At 47.9% G+C, this 22,016-nt stretch overlaps 1 protein-coding gene across 4 annotated transcripts in view; it reads left to right on the plus strand.

Annotated features, from left to right (window-relative positions):
* Positions 1-11,342: 11,342 nt before the first annotated feature.
* The window catches only part of LOC141074352 (fucolectin-like), a 32,993-nt gene continuing 22,319 nt past the window's right edge, over positions 11,343-22,016 (plus strand). Inside the window, exon 1 of one of the 4 annotated variants that reach the window (XM_073561992.1) lies at positions 11,343-11,997. The gene's annotated coding sequence lies outside the window, so the exon portion shown is untranslated. The remainder of the gene's footprint in view (positions 11,998-22,016) is intronic. The other 3 variants (XM_073561993.1, XM_073561995.1, XM_073561994.1) reach the window with 3 other exon arrangements.

Below are 22,016 nucleotides of genomic sequence, written 5' to 3' on the forward strand. Positions count from 1 at the left end.
ATGGAAGGCGCGTTCGCCGCCCGGGGTCCACCGTGCGGTAGATGACAAGACCGCTGCTGGACAATGGCAGATACGCTAGAAGTGCGATACAGCGCTCGGGTTAACGTCACCCGAGAGCCTGAGAGCGGACTCTGTTTAGTCACAGAGACGCCAAAGTATGAACTAGACGTAAAGGCTGAACCTGTTAGCTGCACAGGTCAGCCGGCGTGTGGCGTCGCAGCCGCGAACACCAAAAGCTGCTACTACTGCAGCGCGGCCGTAACTGAAGCCGCTAAGCGATGATGCCGGAGGAGCCGGGCACCGACGGACGCTAGTGTAGGTGAGGAAGGCTCAGTGGCGTGTAGCCTGCCACAATCTGGAGCTGACTAACCCAACATACTGTCACCATTCGTAATATCTGAGGGAAGGGGTTTCATAATAAGTCAGACACCAGTCCATGCATCCATCACCATACACACACAGCATAATATGCTACACTAGCGCATGGCCGAGCCGCCATGCAGGCTTTTTATAGCCATGCGCTTCCGGGACCTTCCAGTACTATAGGAAGGACCAATCAGATCCGACATAGGACCTTCACATGTGACCCCTGCTCTCCACTGAGAGGACAAGTTGCGGGCATGCCCAGTCGCACGGCGCGAGGACTTAGCCTCTAGAGCAGTTCCCTGCAAAGCAGGTTGCGTTATCATTGCTGCACCAGAGGTGGCAGCAACATCCAGGCTCACAGAACGAGTCTGCGGGGAATGCCTGGTTCGCCGAGATTGCTGAGCAAGAGTCCGAGCGGTCGGAGGAGAATGGGAGACCGCAGGATGTCTGGCTCTGGATTCCCGCTGTGCAGTGCCAGGAATCCGACGCCCAACATGGCCCCCCCCCCTCTGAGCCTCACTGCGCTCAAAGGCCGCGATCAGGAGCGGTGCGTGAATATTTTCCACCGGCTCCCAGGTCCGAGCCTCGGGCCCATGACCCTTCCAGTCCACCAAATAAAATTTTTTGCCACGGACAAACCTGCGCCCCACGATGGCGTTAACCTCAAACTCATCAGACGATAAGTCTGATGACCCGGCAGATGACTCAGAAAACCGGACCATGTGAACTGGTTTGAGGAGGGACACATGGAACACGTCCGAAATGGCCAAATGTGGAGGTAGAGCCAGGCGGTAGACCACCGAGCTAAGTCGCTCGAGGACCTTGAATGGTCCAATGTATCGCGGTGCGAACTTGGGAGACTCAACCCGCAGTTTAATGTTTCGGGTGGAGAGCCATACCATGTCGCCAGGGGAGAAGCTTGGCGCAGGCCGCCGATGCATGTCGGCGGACGCCCTCATCCTTTCTTTAGATGCCCGGATAGCATCCTGAGTGCGATCCCAAATGTCCCGGGCCTCCACTGCCCAGTCTGCCACCCTGGAGTCAGTGGAGGACACTGGCATCGGGACAGGGACACGTGGATGTTGGCCATAGTTTAGGAGAAAGGGCGTCTGACCAGTGGAATCAGCCACCGCATTGTTTAGGGCAAATTCTGCCCAAGGTAGCAAGGATGCCCAGTCATCCTGCCTGGCAGAGACAAAATGTCGTAAATAGGTGACCAAGGTCTGATTGGCTCTCTCGACCAAGCCATTCGTCTCGGGATGGTAAGCGGAGGATAGATTTAGCTCGATGCTGAGTAAACTGCAGAGCTCCCTCCAAAACCGAGACGCAAACTGGGGACCACGGTCACTCACGATTTTGTCCGGCATGCCATGTAGACGGAATACGTGTTTAATGAACAAGGTGGCCAGACCTCGAGCGGAAGGCAGGCGTGCGAGTGGCACCAGATGCACCATTTTGGAAAAATGGTCGGTGACCACCCAGATGACCATACTGCCACCAGACTTGGGCAGGCCAACTATGAAGTCCATGCCAACCATCTCCCATGGTCTATCCGCCACTGGCAGGGGAAACAACAGCCCCGCCGGCCTCTGTCTAGAGGGTCTGTTCCGAGCACACGAAACACATGCCTGCACGTACTCCTTGACATCTCGAGCCATATGTGGCCACCAATATGACCTTGCCAGGAGTTCGGCGGTCCATTTTTTACCAAAATGGCCACCCACTCTGGAGGCATGTGCCCAGGCGAGGACCTCCGGCCGTAGCTGAGGAGGCACCAAGGTCTTGCCCGGTGGTACCGACTCGAGCGCAACTGGAGCCACGGTCGTAAAACTCTCCGGCGGGAGAATTAACCGAGGCTCAGCTTCTCCTTCCTCCGCTGAGACCACTGAACGTGAGAGAGCATCCGCACGGACGTTCTTCTCTCCAGAGAGGTAGTGGAGGGTGAAGCGGAATCGTGAGAAGAAGAGCGACCACCTGGCCTGACGGGAATTCAGGCGTTGGGCCGTCTGTAGATAGACCAGGTTTTTATGGTCCGTATATACCAGAAAGGGAAACCGGGCTCCCTCCAGGAGATGTCTCCATTCAGAAAAAGCCAACTTCATGGCTAGCAGCTCCCTGTCGCCGATGGAGTAATTTTTCTCCGCCGGTGAGAAGGTCTTGGAATAGAAGAAGCAGGGGTGCTTCCGACCTTGAGCATCCTTTTGATAAAGGACTGCTCCTGCACCGACGGAAGAAGCGTCTACCTCAAGGATAAACGGCTTATCCACATCGGGACGATGTAATATGGGAGCGCCAGCAAAATGTGATTTTATAGCCGAGAAGGCCTTGGAGACATGTTCTGACCAAGCATTGGGGTTAGCTCCTTTCTTGGTGAGAGCAACCAAAGGAGCCACCAGTGTGGAAAAGTGTGGTATGAACTGGCGGTAGTAATTCACGAACCCCAAAAAGCGCTGCACCGCTTTGAGGGAATGGGGTTCCTGCCAGTCCATTACCGCTTGTAGTTTGGCCGGATCCATGGCCAGCCCCTGGGCCGAGATGATATAGCCCAGGAACGGCAAGGACTCCTGCTCAAACTGGCACTTCTCTAGCTTGGCAAATAACGAGTTCGCCCGCAGACGGTCAAAGACCCTGCAGACGTCTCTCCGGTGGGTGGTCAAATCTGGCGAAAAGATGAGTATGTCATCCAGATAGACCACCACCGAGGTAGAGAGCATGTCGCGGAAGACGTCGTTGACAAAATCTTGGAAGACAGCTGGGGCATTACAAAGGCCAAAGGGCATAACCAGGTATTCGTAATGGCCATCCCTGGTATTAAAAGCTGTCTTCCATTCGTCTCCTTCGCGAATGCGGATCAGGTTGTATGCACCCCGCAGATCTAGTTTAGTAAAGATCCGGGCCCCCCGCAACCTGTCAAATAACTCCGAGATCAACGGTAGGGGGTATTTGTTTTTAACCGTGATAGCATTGAGACCTCGGTAGTCGATGCAGGGGCGTAGCTCTCCGTTCTTCTTCTGTACGAAGAAGAATCCGGCACCAGCCGGTGACACCGATTTTCTGATGAAACCCCTAGCCAGGTTCTCCCGGATATACTGGGACATAGCCTCCGTCTCAGGGAGTGATAAAGGGTAAACACAGCCTCGGGGAGGCTCTGTGCCTGGCAGGAGATCAATCGGGCAATCATAGGAACGGTGCGGTGGGAGCGTCTCCGCAGACTTCTTAGAGAAGACGTCCGCGTAATGGTGGTAGGGTTTGGGGAGTGAGGAGAGATCCGCAGGCACTTCTGTGGAAGCCACCTGAACGCTGCCCCTCAGGCACCTTCCCTCACAGTCCTTGCCCCAGCCCAGTATCCTCCCTGAAGCCCAGTCAATATGCGGGGAGTGGCAACGAAGCCAGGGAACTCCGAGGAGCACCTGATCGATGCCATTGGGCATAATTAGCAGGGACAGAGTCTCCCGATGTGAGGGTGAAATAGAGAGTCCGAGTGGGGCTGTCTGATGGGTCACCTGAGATGGTAATGGTGCCCCATTTACCACCCTGATGGTCAGAGGTTGGGGGAGTATCACCAGAGGGATAGCGTGTCTCTGGGCAAAAGTCGAGGACATAAAGTTCCCCTCGGCCCCGGAATCCAGGGTGACCTCTGCCTCCCAGGAGGAGGACCCACTATCTAATGTACCCTGGAACACCGGTTTGGGTGAAAAGGGTCCCACCTTGGATTGACCACCACCTACGGCCACTGAACGTGGTCGTCTTTTCGGCCGCTGAGGGCATGTGCCAGCCGAGTGGCCCAACTGTCGGCACTGATAACAGCGCACAAAGGTTCGCATCGGACGCAACTTAGTGCCGGTGCGAGACACCTCCATAGGCTCAGAGGAGAGGTGCTCCTGTGCGGGAAATTTCAGCGGCTCAGTAAAGGTGGGAGCCAAATTAACCCTACGTTTGGATTGCGCTCGTTCCAACCCGCGCTCCGTGTAGCGGAGATCAATGCGGGTGGAAACGGCGATCAACTCCTCCAAACTGGTGGGAATCTCCCTAGTAGCTAGAGCATCTTTTACGTGCTCAGCCAGGCCTCTCCAAAACACCGGGACCAACACTTTGTCCGGCCACTCTAACTCGGAAGCCAGTGTCCGAAACTGGACAGCATGATGGCTAACCGAAAGTGACCCTTGTGTTAAAGATAACAGTTGGAGAGCCGTATCGTGGGTGACCCGTGGTCCCAAGAAGACTTGCTTCAGAGCCGCGAGGAACTGAGCAGCCCCCTGTACCACGGGATCACCACGTTCCCACAATGGCGTGGCCCACTGTAATGCCCGGCCAGACAACAGAGAGACAATAAATCCCACCTTAGCCCGCTCCGTAGGGAACCGTGCAGCCAGCAACTCCAGCTGGATGGAGCACTGACTAACGAATCCCCTACAGGAGGCACTATCACCCGAAAACTTATCGGGGAGCGGGAGGCGAGACATTGTCGGCAGGGGCAAAAGTGTGGGCGCACGTGAGACAGCCTCAGCGACTGTCTGAGCAGCAGCTAGCGCAGCATTCGCAGCTGAGTTGGTGCTCTCAATAGCCGCCAACCTGCTCTCCAGCTGCCGAATGTAGCGCTGCAGCTGCTGCACGTCTGCCATTGCCAGCCAGACCCTGGCGCTAGTGTAATGTTAGGGTCGGCGGAACGCACCAGATATAAATAATGGAAAGCGCGTTCGCCGCCCGGGGTCCACCGTGCGGTAGATGACAAGACCGCTGCTGGACAATGGCAGATACGCTAGAAGTGCGATACAGCGCTCGGGTTAACGTCACCCGAGAGCCTGAGAGCGGACTCTGTTTAGTCACAGAGACGCCAAAGTATGAACTAGACATAAAGGCTGAACCTGTTAGCTGCACAGGTCAGCCGGCGTGTGGCGTCGCAGCCGCGAACACCAAAAGCTGCTACTACTGCAGCGCGGCCGTAACTGAAGCCGCTAAGCGACGATGCCGGAGGAGCCGGGCACCGACGGACGCTAGTGTAGGTGAGGAAGGCTCAGTGGCGTGTAGCCTGCCACAATCTGGAGCTGACTAACCCAACATACTGTCACCATTCGTAATATCTGAGGGAAGGGGTTTCATAATAAGTCAGACACCAGTCCATGCATCCATCACCATACACACACAGCATAATATGCTACACTAGCGCATGGCCGAGCCGCCATGCAGGCTTTTTATAGCCATGCGCTTCCGGGACCTTCCAGTACTATAGGAAGGACCAATCAGATCCGACATAGGACCTTCACATGTGACCCCTGCTCTCCACTGAGAGGACAAGTTGCGGGCATGCCCAGTCGCACGGCGCGAGGACTTAGCCTCTAGAGCAGTTCCCTGCAAAGCAGGTTGCGTTATCATTGCTGCACCAGAGGTGGCAGCAACATCCAGGCTCACAGAACGAGTCTGCGGGGAATGCCAGGTTCGCCGAGATTGCTGAGCAAGAGTCCGAGCGGTCGGAGGAGAATGGGAGACCGCAGGATGTCTGGCTCTGGATTCCCGCTGTGCAGTGCCAGGAATCCGACGCCTAACACTGTCATTGCCAACAAAGGATATATCACAAAGTATTGAGATGAAATTTTGTTTCTGACCAAATACTTATTTTCCACCATAATATGCAAATAAAATGAAAAAAAAACAGACAATGTGATTTTCTGGATTTTTTTTTCTCAGTTTGTCTCCCATAGTTGAGGTATACCTATGATGTAAATTACAGACGCCTCTCATGTTTTTAAGTGGTGGAACTTGCACTATTGCTGACTGACTAAATACTTTTTTGCCCCACTGTATAGCATAGTTTAAACATTTAAAATCTCCGTGGTCTCAGTATGGATTAGACAACAATCTAAAAAGTAGAAAAAAGGAAATGTTTTTGAAGCATACACCAGTATACACTTTTGGTGGTATTTTTAAATCTTCATATATATTTCTGTCTCAGTAATACAGTCCAGCCTCTCTGCAATAGGAAATGAGATGCATACAATTACTGACATAAAGTCTAGTGATTGCAGAAATCTTGGAATTGATAATCACGGGAAAAACTTCCGTCACAATTCTCATAGGCGATGCTGACCCTCATTTAATTAGTGTGTGGAGACAGCAAAAACATTTCTTTGTGAAGAAAGTGTTGCTGTATCACAGTACCATTGATCCCATCAGCGTTACTCATCTCCATCAAATTTTTATCACAGGGAGAGATGTAAACATGGTGCTCACTGCCTATCATGATCTGTCACGTAACTTTGGAGTGCAAAAGACAGAAGCCACAGGCCATAGGCGATTCTATGGGATTGGCATGAGAGGGCACATTTAAAATTGTGCGCCGGAATGTCACACGTCTGTGAGTAGGAAAACTGTGAAAGCTGATGATAAACCACCACTGCATGTCACTGTGAGTCGACGTCCATAAGAAATGGAAGCCATTGATCATCTGAAGCTAGAGCCCGGCCAGCAGGACAGGGCATAGCTACGTCTTAACCCCTTTCTGACATCAGACGTACTATCCCGTCCATGGGACCCGGGCCCCTATGCCCATGGACAGGATAGTACGTCTAGCGCGATCAGCGGTGCCCACGTGGTGAGCGCCGCTGATCGCGGCCGGGTGTCAGCTGATTATCACAGCTGACACCCGGCACAATGTGTCAGGGGCAGTCACGGACAGCCTCCGACACGTTAACCCCTTGCACACTACGATCAAACACGATCGCAGTGTACCGGGGTTTAAAGGGAAGCATCGGCAGGGAGGAGGCTCCCTCCGTGCTTCCCTGAGCCCCCCACGGGAGCGCAATGTGCAGCGCTGCTGCGGGTGGCTCCTTTCCTGCAGGCCCCCGAATCCAAGATGGCGACGGGGGCCTGCAGGGAGCTGACTTCCTCGGTGCCTGCAAAGCGCAGGCATGAGGAAGTCTGCAGCAGTGCCTGTGACACATCGCTGATCTGCCACAGTGATCTGTGATGTGACAGATCAGCGATGTGTCACAGGACAGTGATGTCCCACCTGGGACAATGTAATAAAGTTAAAAAAAAAAAAAGTGTTAAAATAACTAAAAAAAATTGCCAAATAAATTAGAAAAAAAAAATATTCCCCCAATAAATCCATTTTTTGGAAATAAAAAACAATAAAAGTACACATATTAGGTATCACCGCTTCCGTAACGACCCGCCCTATAAAACTGTCCAATTAGTTAACCCCTTTTACGAACCCCTTAAAAAATAAAAATAAAAAACGAAGCAAAAAATAATGATTTATTATCATACCGCCAAACAAAAAGTGTAATAACGCGCGATCAAAAAGACGCATATAAATATCCATGGTACCGCTGAAAACGTCATCTTGTCCCGCAAAAAACGAGCTGCCGCACAGCATCATCAGCAAAAAAATATAAAAGTTATAGCTCACAGAATAAAGCGATGCTGAAATAATTATTTTTTATATAAAATAGTTTTCATTGCATAAAACCGACAAAACATAAAAAAATGACCTAAATGAGGTATCGCTGTAACCATACCGACCTGAAGAATAAAACCGCTTTATCAATTTTACGGCACGCGGAACGGTGTAAACGCACCCCCCAAAAGAAATTCATGAAACGCTCGTTTTTGTTCATTCTGCGTCCCAAAAATCGGAATAAAAAGCGATCAAAAAATGTCACGTGCCCGAAAATGGTACCAATAAAAACGTCAACTCGTCCCGCAAAGAATAAGACCTCACATGACTCGGTGGGTCAAAATCCGGAAAAATTATAGCTCTCAATATGTGGTGATACAAAAACTATTTTTACGATAAAAAGCGTTTTTTAGCGTGCGACAGCCGCCAAACATAGGGTTAGGGCTAGGGTTAGGGGTGTGTTGGGGTTAGGGTTAGGGTTAGGGCTGAGATTAGGGTTAGGGGTGTGTTCTGGTTCGGGTTGGAGTTAGAATTGGGGGTTTCCACTGTTTGGGCACATCAGGGGCTCTCCAAATGCAACATGGCGTCTGATCTCAATTCCAGCAAATTCTGCGTTGAAAAAGTCAAATGGTGCTCCTTCCCTTCCAAGCTCTGCCTTGCACCCAAACAGTGTTTTACCCCCACATATGGGGTATCAGCCTACTCAGGACAAATTGCAAAACAATTTTTGGGGTCCAATTTCTCCTGTTACTGTTAGGAAAATAAAAAATTGGGGGCAAAAATATCATTTTTGTGGAAAAAAATGATTTTTTTATTTTCACGCCCGGGCGTTATAAACATCTGTGAAGCATTGGGGGTTCAAAGTGCTCACCACACATCTAGATAAGTTCTGTGGGGGGTCTAGTTTCCAAAATGGGGGTCACTTGTGGGGAGTTTCAATAGTTTAGGTACATCAGGGGCTCTCCAAACGCACATGACACCCGCAGACCATTCCATCAAATTCTGCATTCCAAAACGTCACTACTTCCCTTCCAAGCCCCGACGTGTGCCCATACAGTAGTTTTCTCCCACATATGGGGTGTCAGCGTACTCAGGACAAATTGGACAACAACTTTTGGGGTCCAATTTCTCCTGTTACCCTTGGGAAAATAAAAAAAATTGGTGACTAAAAGATCATGTTTGTGGAAAAAATACGAATTTTTTATTTTCACGCCCGGGCGTTATGAACTTCTGTGAAGCACTGGGGGGTTCAAAGTGCTCACCACACATCGAGATAAGTTCCTTGGGGGGTCTAGTTTCCAAAATGGTGTCATTTGTGGGGGGTTCCACTGTTTTGGTACATCAGGGGCTTTCCAAACGTGACATGGTGTCCGATCTCAATTCCAGCCAAAAACGTCAAATGGTGCTGCTTCCCTTCCGAGCTCTGCCATGCGCCCAAATAGTGTTTTACCCCCACATGTGGGGTATCAGTGTACTCAGGACAAATTGCACAATAACTTTTAGGGTCCTGATATCCTTGGGAAAATAAAATTTGGGGGTGAAAAGATCATTTTTGTGGAAAAAACTGCTGTACATTATAAACTTCTGTGAAGGCCTTGTGGGTTCAAAGTTCTCACCACACATCTAGATAAGTTCCTTAGGGGGTCTAGTTTCCAAAATGGGGTCACTTGTGGGGGGTTTCCACTATTTAGGTACATCAGGGGCTCTCCCAACGTGACATGGCGTCCAATCTGAATTCCAGCCAATTTTGCATTGAAAAAGTCAAACGGCGCTCCTTCCCTTCTGAGCTCTGCCATGCGCCGAAACAGTGGTTCCCCCCACATATCAGGTATCAGCGTACTCAGGACAATTTGCACAATAACTTTTGCAGTCCAATTTCTCCTGTTACCCTTGGTAAAATAAAAAAAATTGAACCTGAATTTTTTTTTTGTGAAAAAAAGTTAGATGTTCATTTTTTTTTAAATATTCAAAAAATTCCTGTGAAGCACCTGAAGGGTTAATAAACTTCTTGAATGTGGTTTTGAGCACCTTAAGGGGTGCAGTTTTTAGAATGGTGTCACTTTTGGGTATTTTCTATCATATAGACCCCTCAAAGTGGCTTCAAATGTGATGTGGTCCGTAAAAATAAAATGGTGTTGCAAAAATGAGAAATCGCTAGTCAATTTTTAACCCTTATGACTTCCTAACAGAAAAAATTTTGGTTCCAAAATTGTGGTGATGTAAAGTAAACATGTGGGAAATGTTACTTATTAAGTTTTTTGTGTGCCGTATCTCTGTGATTTAAGGGCATAAAAATTCAAAGTTGGAAAATTGCGAAATTTTCAAAATTTTCACCAAATTTCCGTTTTTTTCACAAATTAACGCAAGTTATAGGAATGAAATTTTACCGCTAACATGAAGTACAATATGTCACTAGAAAACAGTATCAGAATCACCGGGATCCATGGAAGCGTTTCAGAGTTATCAGCTCATAAAGGGACAGTGGTCAGAATTGTAAAAATTGGCCCGGTCATGAACGTGCAAACCACCCTTGGGGGTGAAGGGGTTAAAACGGATGGAAAACGGATGATGTTCTTAAAAATCGCACAGAAATCGCATGGCACTCGTCCGTTTTTTTGGTCCTGAAATCGGACCTTTTTTTTATTTGCAAATGTGCAGATCTGCTCTTCTGTGCTGGGCTACTCCTACTCACAAAATTCACCATTTTGAGATGTTCTCTTCACACCTGTTTGCTAGATCTGGACCTAATGCACCAAGCTGGCAGACAGCCGCGAGCCACAATTCCTGGGACCGCGAGCCACATGTCGCTCCCAAGCTACAGGTTGGGGACCTCTGCACTAAAGAATGCTTCATTATGCAAGAAGAAGGTTTTGCATCGCCACATTTTGAGAGCTATAATTTTTCCATATTTCTGTCAACAGAGTCATGTGAGAGCTTGTTTTTTGCGGGACGAGATGACATTTTTATTGGTACCATTTTTAGGCACATGACATTTTTGGATTGCTTTCTATTTCGATTTTTGTGGAGGCCGAATGTATATAAACCAGCAATTCAGGAATTGTTTCTTTTTTATTATTCCCCGTTCCACCTGTGGTAAAATTGATAAGGCAGCTTTACTCTTTGGGTCCGTACGATTACAGCAATGGCACATTTATATCTTTTTTTATGTTTAGGCGCTTTTACACAAGAAAAACTTTTATAGAAAAAAATAATTATTTATTCTGAGAGCTATAACTTGTTTATTTTTCCTCTGAGGGAGCCGTATGGCGGCTTTTTTTTTGCCGGACAAGGTGGTGTTTTCAGCGGTACCATTTTTATTTGCATTTCACTTTTTGATCGCGTTTTATTCCACTTTTTCCAAGCGGTATGATGATAAAACACAGTTTGCAACTCTTTTTGTGTTTTTTTTTTTTTTGGCTTTCACGGAAGGGGTTAACTAGTGTGTCACTTTTATAGATCAGCTGAGCTAGTCTTGAAGGTTTCACAAGTCTGATCCTTTAGTAGTAGGGGCATGGACATGAAAGGTTTAATAGAATTCTTCAGCTGATAAAGTTAAATGTACAAATATCCCACAGGTATATAATAATGAATATTAGTAGTAAGGTAATATTTACAAATAGCCAAAGGAAGAAAGCTCGCACTGCATGACAGTGATCATCTCACCTACCGCGTGCTTCACCATCATCACCATATATTTGTGTTTCTTCAGATACTTTGTTATTCCTGATAACTGAGGAAGAGACCTAAGACGTTCTGAAAGCCGCTCTGTAACATCATTTATTTTATTTCTGCTGCCATTAATAGGTCTCATAATTACAAGTTTATTATCTTGCTTTTTCCGTTGAGCGCAATCTTTTTCCAACTGGCAACACGGCACCAAACCCCTTTTTTTTTCTTTGTGAGACGCCACATTCATTTATTGGGCTACATCACAACAAGAAGCTGCAGTTCCTCCTGAACCGCTGTGCCGACCGTCACACATCCTCAGGATTATAGAAGGATTATTGAAGCTTTTTACATATGCCGCATATGGCGGTCGTCACTGAACAGATCCATAATTGGTTAGAACAGATAATAAAATTGTGATGACATTGTTCTTCCTATACGTACCTCAGACTTCATGGTCCGGCGCATTGAGCAGTGAGGGAGGACTCGGGCAGCTGCTGGGACCAGAGTCTGGGTTATACGCAAATTTATCTCACAGGAGCAAATAACCTGCACTTCAGTGTCCACAGGTAAGAAATGGTTTCTATTTTTTATCTTTAATCACTTACTGTATGTCAACACAATGGAAAAGTAGAGCGACACCGGAATGTGTAGTCCTAATGGTCAGGTGCAAGTTTGCAATTTGAATTTACTTTTCCAACTTTTCAAAATTTTGTAGAACTTTTCCTAACTCTCCACTGCTATAAAGTGTGGTCTGCACTTATTAACCATTAATGTGTTAAATGATGGTGTTGTAGCTGCTTTTTGTTCTGACTAAGCGTCAGCTATGCCAGATCACCAGTGAGTCCGAATTATGAGGTTTTTTGCCCTTCTGATGACAAGCGCTTGAGACAAGAGATTCAACACACACGAGCCGTGGTCAAATCACTTTATCTGACGTAATGAAATACAAGGAAAACTTTTATACCATTTACAACAAATGTAACTCTATGGAGCTCATGTGGCCCCCACCATCACCCTCAGAGTTATGCCATGTTTACACTGTACCCAGAACATGTTGTTGAGAACAAATATGATAACAAGTATAGTTTCCTTGAACACAGAGACTAGTAGTCTACATAAGAATAATTCTAGCAATATTAGGCAAAAGGAAATTGAAGTCTTAAAGTCATTTAAAGGGATATAAAGCAAACCATTAACTCTTCTATATCAATTTCCCCCTTTTGTAAATGGTATAACCTTTGCCAGAGTCTGCTGATGTCCACAAAGGAGCTACTGTCTCATGGGTCTAGTACCCATAAGGGGGCTTCCTACCTGCTTCGCCCATCCACCCTCAGTGTGGACACTCACTTTCCCCATCAGCAATGGCCACCTGGGGTCTATGATACACTACAGAAAGTTCAACCTTAGATTCTTTTTCAGGCATACATTATTCAGTAGCTTAAGTAATACATATATTAGCGCTTTTACAGCTACATAAAACAATAAGCAAAATAACAAAATTTGCATACAAGTCTGTACAATGCCAAAAATCCATCCTGCTAGGCCATTAAACCAATTTGCTGAATTTAGAAAAGAGAATGTGTTACCCCACCAGGAGTTGCTGTTTGCACTGTGTCGCTTTAACCATTGGTCTCTAAGTTCACCTATTTTGTCTATACTGGCCCTGATCTAGAGATTGCCAGCGGGTGGGACCAATTATCTGACACATTCCTCCTTCTTTTGCAGTCAGGTAATCTAGTACTATAGTATGCTGGTTAGTAACTATGATCAATTGTCTCTGTATTGCATTAGTTTCATTAAGAACTTCAAGAATCTGGAAAATCTGATCGTCCAGGTAGTCGGTAGCTTCCACTAATTTATCCCACAGTTGTGTTATGAAGGGGTATATTAGCATACTACTGAATATTTTGTTATCCCCATTTCTACTAGATGCGGCCTACCATTTGGCCGGGGCTTATTGTCTGCAGCCCTTCTATACGAGGTGTGAATTGGGACTGCTGCTGTGTCTATTTTACTATGGGGAACTATGAAAGTGACTGGTGTCAGTTTAGCAAGAGTGCAGACCCCTCTTATGTCCGGGCTCACCCACCTGTAGGTAGGATGTCCGCAAACCAAGAATACTCCTTTGGGGAGAACACAAACGTGACCAGGGGTCTGTATACATTGGTATAAACTCAAAAAGTCCTGACATAGGCTTATGGGCACACCAAGTATTATTCATTTGTTTTCCGTTTATACCAGATGTACATTTACCCCTTTCTTTCCTTATTGTTTTACCCGTAGATGCTTTACAGCCTTCAACACCATCCTGGTACAGCGTCTCATTAGCCTGGGTTTGATCATGAGTGTATATGCGGAAGCAATTATTGTCGTCACCACAGGTGTTTGCTCCAGTGTGTTGAAGACTGAACCACCGTCCATCATTGGGAATAGAGTCTGAGTGAGGGATTTCAGTCCTCCTCCTGGCGACCATATTTCCGACATCTGAGTCATATTCCCGCCACCACATTTGTACCTTAGGCCGCGTTATATTAAACTGAAACCTGGGATTAGCGGCCCATCCGATTATAGCCAATGAGGCAGATATATCACGGGGCACACCTAGATTGAGTCCAAGTCTCATGGTGTATGCAGTGTGGGGTTAATACCTCCCATGTCTCCAGAGGTAAGGCTAAGAACGGCATAGTCCTCACGGATACAGGGCTGTGTGTACAGATCCAACAGTCCTTCGGTTTCTGTCCTTCCATGTCCTTTATAAGAAGAGCATGATGCCAAATAAGTTTGTTGTCCCAATCAGCATTTAAGAGTTTATCCTGTGTCTCTGCCAGCAAGCTGATGAGGAGAACAGTCATTTGCTGGTGAAAGGACCTTCTTGCAGTGACTGGCGTGGATCCAGGTGGGCTTTCCCTCAAGTTTTACTGAGGTGGATGTGGTCAGCTGGACTTGGAAGGGGCCGTCAAATCGTGTCTGCGTATAACCACCCAATCACCTGGATTCAGCTGATGCACATCTGCACTGGCATTAGGATCTGGAATGTATGAGAACACATGTTTATGCACCACATTAAGTCTTTCCAGCAAGGCCTGGACGTGGGCTGTCCTAGAACTGTGTTGCATTTGTAGCACCTGTGGGAAGTACAGACCAGTCTTTGGTGCACTACCAAACAGGACTTCAAAGGGAGACAAGCCTGTGTTTCTATTTGGAGTGTGTCTGACTGAAAAGAGTGCAAGAGGCAAGCACTCCACCCAGCTTTCCTGTGTCTGCCATGGCCTTCTGAATTTTCCGTTTAAGTGTCCCATTTAGTCTTTCCACTTTCCCACTACTTTGTGGCCTATATGTTGTATGAATTGCTTGCTGTACACCCAGGGCCTGCATGACTTCCCTCATTATTTCTCCTGTGAAGTGTGTACCCCTATCTGTTTCTGTGGTTTCTGGGACACCATACCTGCAGATCAGTTCTTTCATCAGTTTGTCTGCAGTCGTTTTAGCATTTGCACATTTTACCGGATAGGCTTCCGGCCAACCAGAGAAGAGATCTACACATACTAGGACATTTGCATACACTCCTACCTTGGTAGCTGTATGTCGTCAATCTGCAGTCTCTGACACGGGTAGAGAGGCCTAGATGTCGCTTTCTTAGGGACTTTTACTGTTTTACCTGGGGTGTAGTGCACAGATGAGGCATAATTGCACAAGTTTCGCGGCTGCGTAACTGAAACCAGGAGCAATCCAGAAGGCATCTACCATGGCACACGTGACTTTTTGAGGTGTGAGTGGGGCCATGTGTTGCTTGCGCCATGATTGGGAGCAGGGACTTCGGTAGACACAACTTATCCTTATTCTCCCATACTCCGTTCGAGTTCAGCTCAGCTCCCAGTCTCCCCCGGTGTACCTTCTCTGTTTGGGCAGCCTGTTGCTGAAGGGATTTCAGGACATCTAGGCTCAGCGTGAGTGGAACACGCTGACTCCCCGCCACCGTCCACTGCTCCCTAGGCCGCCTTGCTGCTACTTTAGTAGCCTCATCCGCTCTTCTGCTGCCCTCTACCTCCACGGAGTCACCTTTTGTGTGTGCTTTTACCTTGACAATGCTAACCTGGACTGGTAACATCAATGCCTCCATCAATTGTTTCACCAGCTCTGCATTCTTAATGGCTGATGTAAGGAATGCTGTGCTTCTCCAGATAGGGCTATTCCCCATGCATAATTCGAATCAGTGTAAATATTAGCGACTTTACCTGCAGCGGCTCTACACGCCTCAGTGAGTGCCTTCAACTCTGCCTCCTGTGCCGACATGTGAGGAGAGATTGGTTCCGCTCAGATTACCTCATGTGAGGATACTACTGCATATTCAGAGTAGAATCGTCCATCCTGGTGGTATCTGGAGCCATCTACAAAAAACTCAAAATCTGCATTAGGAACGGGTTTCTTTTTTTTTTTCATGAACGTGTGCAAACCCCACTGTCTCCTGACTCATCAGTTCTATGCAGTCATGTTCATGCGTCATGTCAAAGTATCCTTCTTCACTTGCTAATTTGGTCACCAATTCCCCCTTTTCTAAATCCACAGGCAGGAGGGTGGCTGGATTCAGAACATTACATCTTTAGAGGGTGACATTCTCAGGAATTAGTAGAGCACACTCAAGTCGGAGCTGTCTGGCCGTAGACAGATGTTTTGGTTGAACTTGTACGAGTATGGAATGGATGTCATGTGGGGAATAAATTGTCAAAGGAAACGTCAGTGTGATCTCACATGCCTTTACTAGTAGTAGTGCAGCTGCTCCTACCGCACGGACACATGTGGCGCCCCCAGGAGTATGGCCGCCACAGTGGCTTTGCCTTCCTCCAGAGGAGGGTAATGCCAGGCTTGGAGGCAATGATGGGTCTCTCTCCCAGTCAATCCATATATACAACACAGTTCCACTCCAGGCCATCAGGGGGAGCTCTGAACCGGGATTAAGGGGAGGAGTGCTCTGTGAGGGCCAAGAGGAAGGAGTAGTTAGTTAGTCTGCGGAGGGTCAAGTGTGCAGACGTGTAGGGAGAAGCTGGAGGTTGAGCTAGGAAAGGAGAGCTCCCTCACAGTGAGAGCGCATGAACTGGAGCCTGGTCTCCATGGTTGTACGGATACCAACGGTCCTGCAACAGACACCAGAGGATTAGGAGGCTGTAAATGCCCTACTCCCATCTAAGACTTGAGGGCATAACAGCAGCTTGGATAGTGAGCCAGGACTCAGGAGTCCCTGATAGAGGCTACAGCTGTCTGCTGTGCAAGTAAGGTTCTTGGGAACATCTGACAGGAGGAACTTCAGTGTAACTCAGTACTTGGAGTACTTCATTCAAACAAGTGCTAGGAAGGAGACTGCACAGCCCATCTGCTGAGAGAGAATCCCTTAGCTGCTTCCAGGCTAGCCTGCTCCGGTACCATCTGTAATCAGGACCCTGGACTGCAGTTACCAAGTTAAGGTACAGAAATTGCACCCCGCTGTGTCTTGTCTGCTTCCTACCTTTCCGGCACTGCTACATCCCCGTGCCAGCCACATCTACACTGCCCTGGGACTATAGCTTCACCTGTGGGGAGCTTTTACATCTTTGCTGCACCATACCATCAGTCCCATAGGATCTGTTGCAGCGTCGGCTTAACATCTCCCTTGCCGAGCACCACAGGTGGCATCACGAACTATTCCATTAACTACATTCCACCATTCACATCTCCCTATTACTTGGGCGCCCAGGGCCACAGTCCAGGTCCCTGCTGCTGTGACACATCCCACTGATACCGGCCCGGTACCGAGTACCCCACAGCCCTGGGAGGGCGACCCACACACGTAGGTGACCCTCTGATCACTGGGTCTATTTGTACTGAGTAGCAATCTATTGGTCTCTGTTTCCCTCCATGTTGTTGTGTCGGTACTGCGGTAGCATGTCCTCCCTGCTCTGTGCAAAACAAGAAAAATGGCTGGTCCTAATTTGGAATGCCTAAGGCCGGGGCTGACACAATGAGCAGTTTGAGAGAATGGAAGGAATCAATTGTATTTTGTGTGAGGTCCCGGGTCTGATGACAACCAGTCATAAAGTGGTTGCAACATTTGTGAAGCAGATCTTATCCAAGGCCTGCAGTAGGTCACTAAGCCTAGGAAAGTGCATAGATGCTGATGTGACCTGGGTAGAGGGAGATTTTGAATTGCCGGTTTCCTGTCAGGTGTCTGGTGCCTTCGGCAATATAATGTCCCAACAAATGTCACCTTTTGTTTGTAATACTGTAATTTGTCACGTGAGACCTTGCAACCCTTTCCCGATAAAAAAAGCATAGCAAGGAAACCATAGCTTCCCTGCAGGACCTCTGGTCCAGGCAGAACAGCAAGAGGTCATCCACGTACTGTAATAGTACAATCTGCAGATGAGGTGATGGCCACTACTCAAGGACCCCTGCCATCGCTGCTGAATAGATGGCAGGGGATTTCTTTCCCCCTTTGTGGGAGGACTGTCCAACAATATTGTTTATCTTCATGAGTAAAAGAAAAAGATACTGACAGTCAGGGTGCAGGGGTACAGAGAAGAATGCACCTGCTAAATCAATGACTGTGAAACATTGTGACATCACTGGGATCTGTGACAGTATTGTGTGTGTGGATCAGGGACGATTGAGGTCACACTCTCTGTAATATCATTAATAGCCCTTAAGTCATGAACCTTTCTGTAAGTGTCAGCAAACCCTTGAGTCCTTTTTTTTTCCTAATGGGATACAAAGGGGTGTCGCAGGGGGAAGATCTTTGCAGTCCAGGGGGGGTCTCTTTGCACCAGAACCCCTGCCTTAACATACTCTCTAATATCTCTGCTCAGGGCCATTGATTTGGCTCAAGGGGTATTGCTTTAAACAAGGAGGAGTGGTTCCTTTTTTCCAATGTAATCATGACAGGGGGAATGGGCAGCCGACCCACATCAGTTTTCCCCAATTGCCCAAACAGTGCCTGGCACCTGTCCCATTTCTTCATCCTCAGGCATTTTGGTGTCAGGTGTTAGTTTCACCGCTTTTGTCATATACACCATTGCCGCAATCTTACACAAATGTTTATCTGAGAGGGGACTTGTGACTGTAATACCCTCAGGAGAGTACTGTATGGTGGCCGGGATCGCACTCAGCACATCTGCTCCCAGTAAATTCATAGGGGTTATTGTCACTAACAATAAGTTTTGTAAGCACCACAATTCCATCACCTCACCTCACCCAGCACCTCTAGGTCCCTTGGTACCTTACTACGTCTCCACTGTTTTCCTTGTGCTCCAGCATACATGACAGGTTGTCTTATCGTCCTTGTTTGTTCAACTTCTTTAGCCACCTTAAGGAGGTCTTTCGGATCTACATATCTCCATTCAGGTCTGGCTGTTTGTACTGCGTCTCGTAAGTCCTTGTTCATACCATCAATGAATGTGTGGCGCCCCTGAGGCCCAGTCGCCACAGAGGTACTGCACCTTCTCCTAAGGTGTAGTGCCCCACCACCTAGGTAAGTTGGGAACTCCTTTCCACACTCCAACACTCGCACCCCACACAACAGGGTAGTTCAGCACAACCACAGTGAGGGGTCTCTCTCCACCTAGACATTAGGAGTGCCCTGGTGGTTCCCTGCTTGGAATACTGGATGTGCTGGGAGGTGGGTGGAGTTGAGATCCATATAAAAGGTTGGGAAGGTTTAGAATTACAGGTCAGTCTGACGGGAGGTCAGGCGGGAGTCTGGACAGTCAGTCAGGAGAGTCTGAGGACGGGTCCGAGAGGAAGGAGATCCCTAGAAGAGGGAGAGAAGAAGGAGTGCTGCAGCTGCCTCAGTGATCTGAGCCAGCTGGCACGGGAGAGGAACAGAAAGAGAAAGACGTAGAACTGCAACCTAAGCTTCCCTAGGAAAGAGGAGTAGAGAGAACAGAGAGGAGTTGTGGGTCGGAAGAGGAACCCTGCCTATAGGTTCACAGCGCAAGGCCGGGGCCCGGTCCCCGAGGTTGTGTGGACACTTATGGATCTGCAGCAGACACCGGTGGGGTAGTTGGCTGTAAATGCACTACTCCCATCTAAGACTTGGGGCACAACAGCAACTGAATAGAGAGCCAGGACTCCGGAGAAAGGAGTCCCCGAGAGAGGCTACAGCTGTCTGCCATACGAGTAGAGTTGTTAGGAACATCTGACAGGAGGAACTTCAGAGTACCACGGTACTGGAGCTCTTCACACCTTAAGGTGCAATAGAGGAGTCGTTCAGGAAAGGTACATGTTGGCGGAGTGTTGGAGAGGAGAATCCTGACTTTCCCGGGAGGTTGATTGAGTCTCTGCCCCGGAGGACACGGCACGGAGGCAGGCACCAGTGTGTACCATGGACTGTGAATATAGCTTTGGAACTGCAAGCCCTGTGTCCTCCACTCATTTGTGCGCTAACACCGTCAGCACCGCTACATCTGAGTACCAGCATTCCTCACACCGCCTGCGCCTATCCTCATCTATTGCCGTTACACTGCCCTGTGGTTACAGCTTCACCTGTGGGGAGCTACACTATCTATGCTGCAACACACCATCAGCCCCAGAGGATCTGCACGCAGCGTTGGCTTAACATCTTGCTTGCCAAACACCACAGGTGGCGTCACGAACTATCACATAAACTATATCACAAACCACCATTGATTTGGGCACCCAGGGCCACGGACTGGGTCACCGCCGCTGTGACACCACATCCCCCTGACACCGGCCTGGTACAGAGTACCCCACAGCCCTGGGAGGGCGACCCAAATGCATTCACCAGTATTCTAAGATCAAGTGGGTTTATGCAAATGTACCCCATGTCTGCCCATTTCAGCTGTAACTGTCCAAAGTACGTCTCTACACACTCTCCTCTTTGCTGTGTCAGGTTAGTCAGGAGTACAGACTTCTCTGATTGTTCCACTGTAGCCCATTGTCTTAGTGATTCACAGTACGTCTCCCCAGAGCGTGCAGATTTATCATCCATGCCCCAAGCCTGAGTCTTTGCCACATCTGTATGTGTCTCAATTATATGTCCTAGTGCGTCACCTGCCTTTAAACTCACCAACCTCTCTAGGTCTGCCCAGGTACACTTACATGTCTGCTGTATTTCCTTTATGTGTCTGTAAAATGGGAATGGTTGGTCTTCAGGGTCAGGCAACTGCTTCAACAAAGCTAGCTGGTCAGAGGGGCTCCAGGGACAATACTCCTGCATCTTTCTTATTCTAGTCGCCCTTCTAGGTCCTGATGTGGTTGGTCATCTGATGTCTACTGTCAGCTCACTCCTCAAAGGTCAATGTCTCCACTACCCACTAACCAGACTATTTTGTCAGCTTCTTATGATCTTGTCTGGATAGGATTTAGTGCAGTTTGCTTAGGTCAGTAGCACAGGTCACACAAGTAGCTATTCAGTCTGGGTTTGTCTGAGTCTGATCACAGTGTTTACAAGTCCATCTGTTTTGTCTGGGTCTCTGGTTAACCTTTGTCAATCAAAACATTCATTATACACCTTTCATACTGCTGTACATTCTCAAGCATCATTTATTCACTTGCTATTTTCTTCCCTTGTCTGTGCCTTTTTGTACATCCAAACATTTACACTCTGGTATTTTTGCCTTTTTCAATATTTGTCCCACTTGTTTCACTGCTTCCTTTCTCCTCTGTCTTTTACAATTTGCATAGCCGTCTTGGATCCCATTGGGGGCACCGACTGTACACAGAACAAGTTGCCATGGCTTCAACCTTTTTCTGCCGACAGCTCACCTTTCTTCTGAAATGCCCTCCCAGTGTGCCTGGACCTCTGTCTTACAGGCCACACTTAGCAAGTCAGAGAGAGCCTGCCAAGGTGTAGCGGGAAGGCTCCTTGCCTCTCACCCGGTAGACCTACAGGATGTAACGAGAAGGCTCTCTGCCTCTCACCCGTTAGATCAGCTGGCTAGAATAGGAATAGGCCTTTTTCCTTCCAGCCCAGCTCCATGGATTGTGGGAAGGCTACTTCAACTTAGACAGCTCATCTTGCTTCTGAAATGCTCTTCTGTGTGTCTGGACCTCTGTTTTACAGCCCACACATAGCAAGTCAGAGTGAGCCTGCCAAGGTATATCCAGAGGGCTCCTTGCCTCTCACCCACAACAAAAAAACCCGCTGACTAAAGTAAGAAGGCCCAGGTGTGATAGGCCTCTGACCTACTTTATCAGCCATACAGTCGGCTACCTCCTTTGTTGATCCACAATTTGCCATACAAATCAATCACACAACTAGAAGCAGGTTCAACCACATTTATGACCAAGCAATCACTTACAATGACCAAACAATCACTTACAATTTCCTTCTAAATTAGGCACCATATTTTACTCTCAACCTCAACTTACAAAATTTCATTCCACTTCAATTACAGTGGTGGCCAAAAGTATTGACACCCCTGTAATTTTGTCAGATAATACTCAGTTTCTTCCTGAAAATGATTGCAAACACAAATTATTTGGTATTATTATTTGTCGTAAATGAAAAAACACAAAAGAGAATGAAGCAAAAAGCAAAACATTCATTTCACACAAAACTCCAAAAATGGGCCAGACAAAAGTATTGGCACCCTCA

Source organism: Dendrobates tinctorius, unplaced genomic scaffold, assembly GCF_039654945.1.
Source record: "Dendrobates tinctorius isolate UK_male_01 unplaced genomic scaffold, ASM3965494v1 ptg000332l, whole genome shotgun sequence".
Taxonomy (NCBI): domain Eukaryota; kingdom Metazoa; phylum Chordata; class Amphibia; order Anura; family Dendrobatidae; genus Dendrobates; species Dendrobates tinctorius.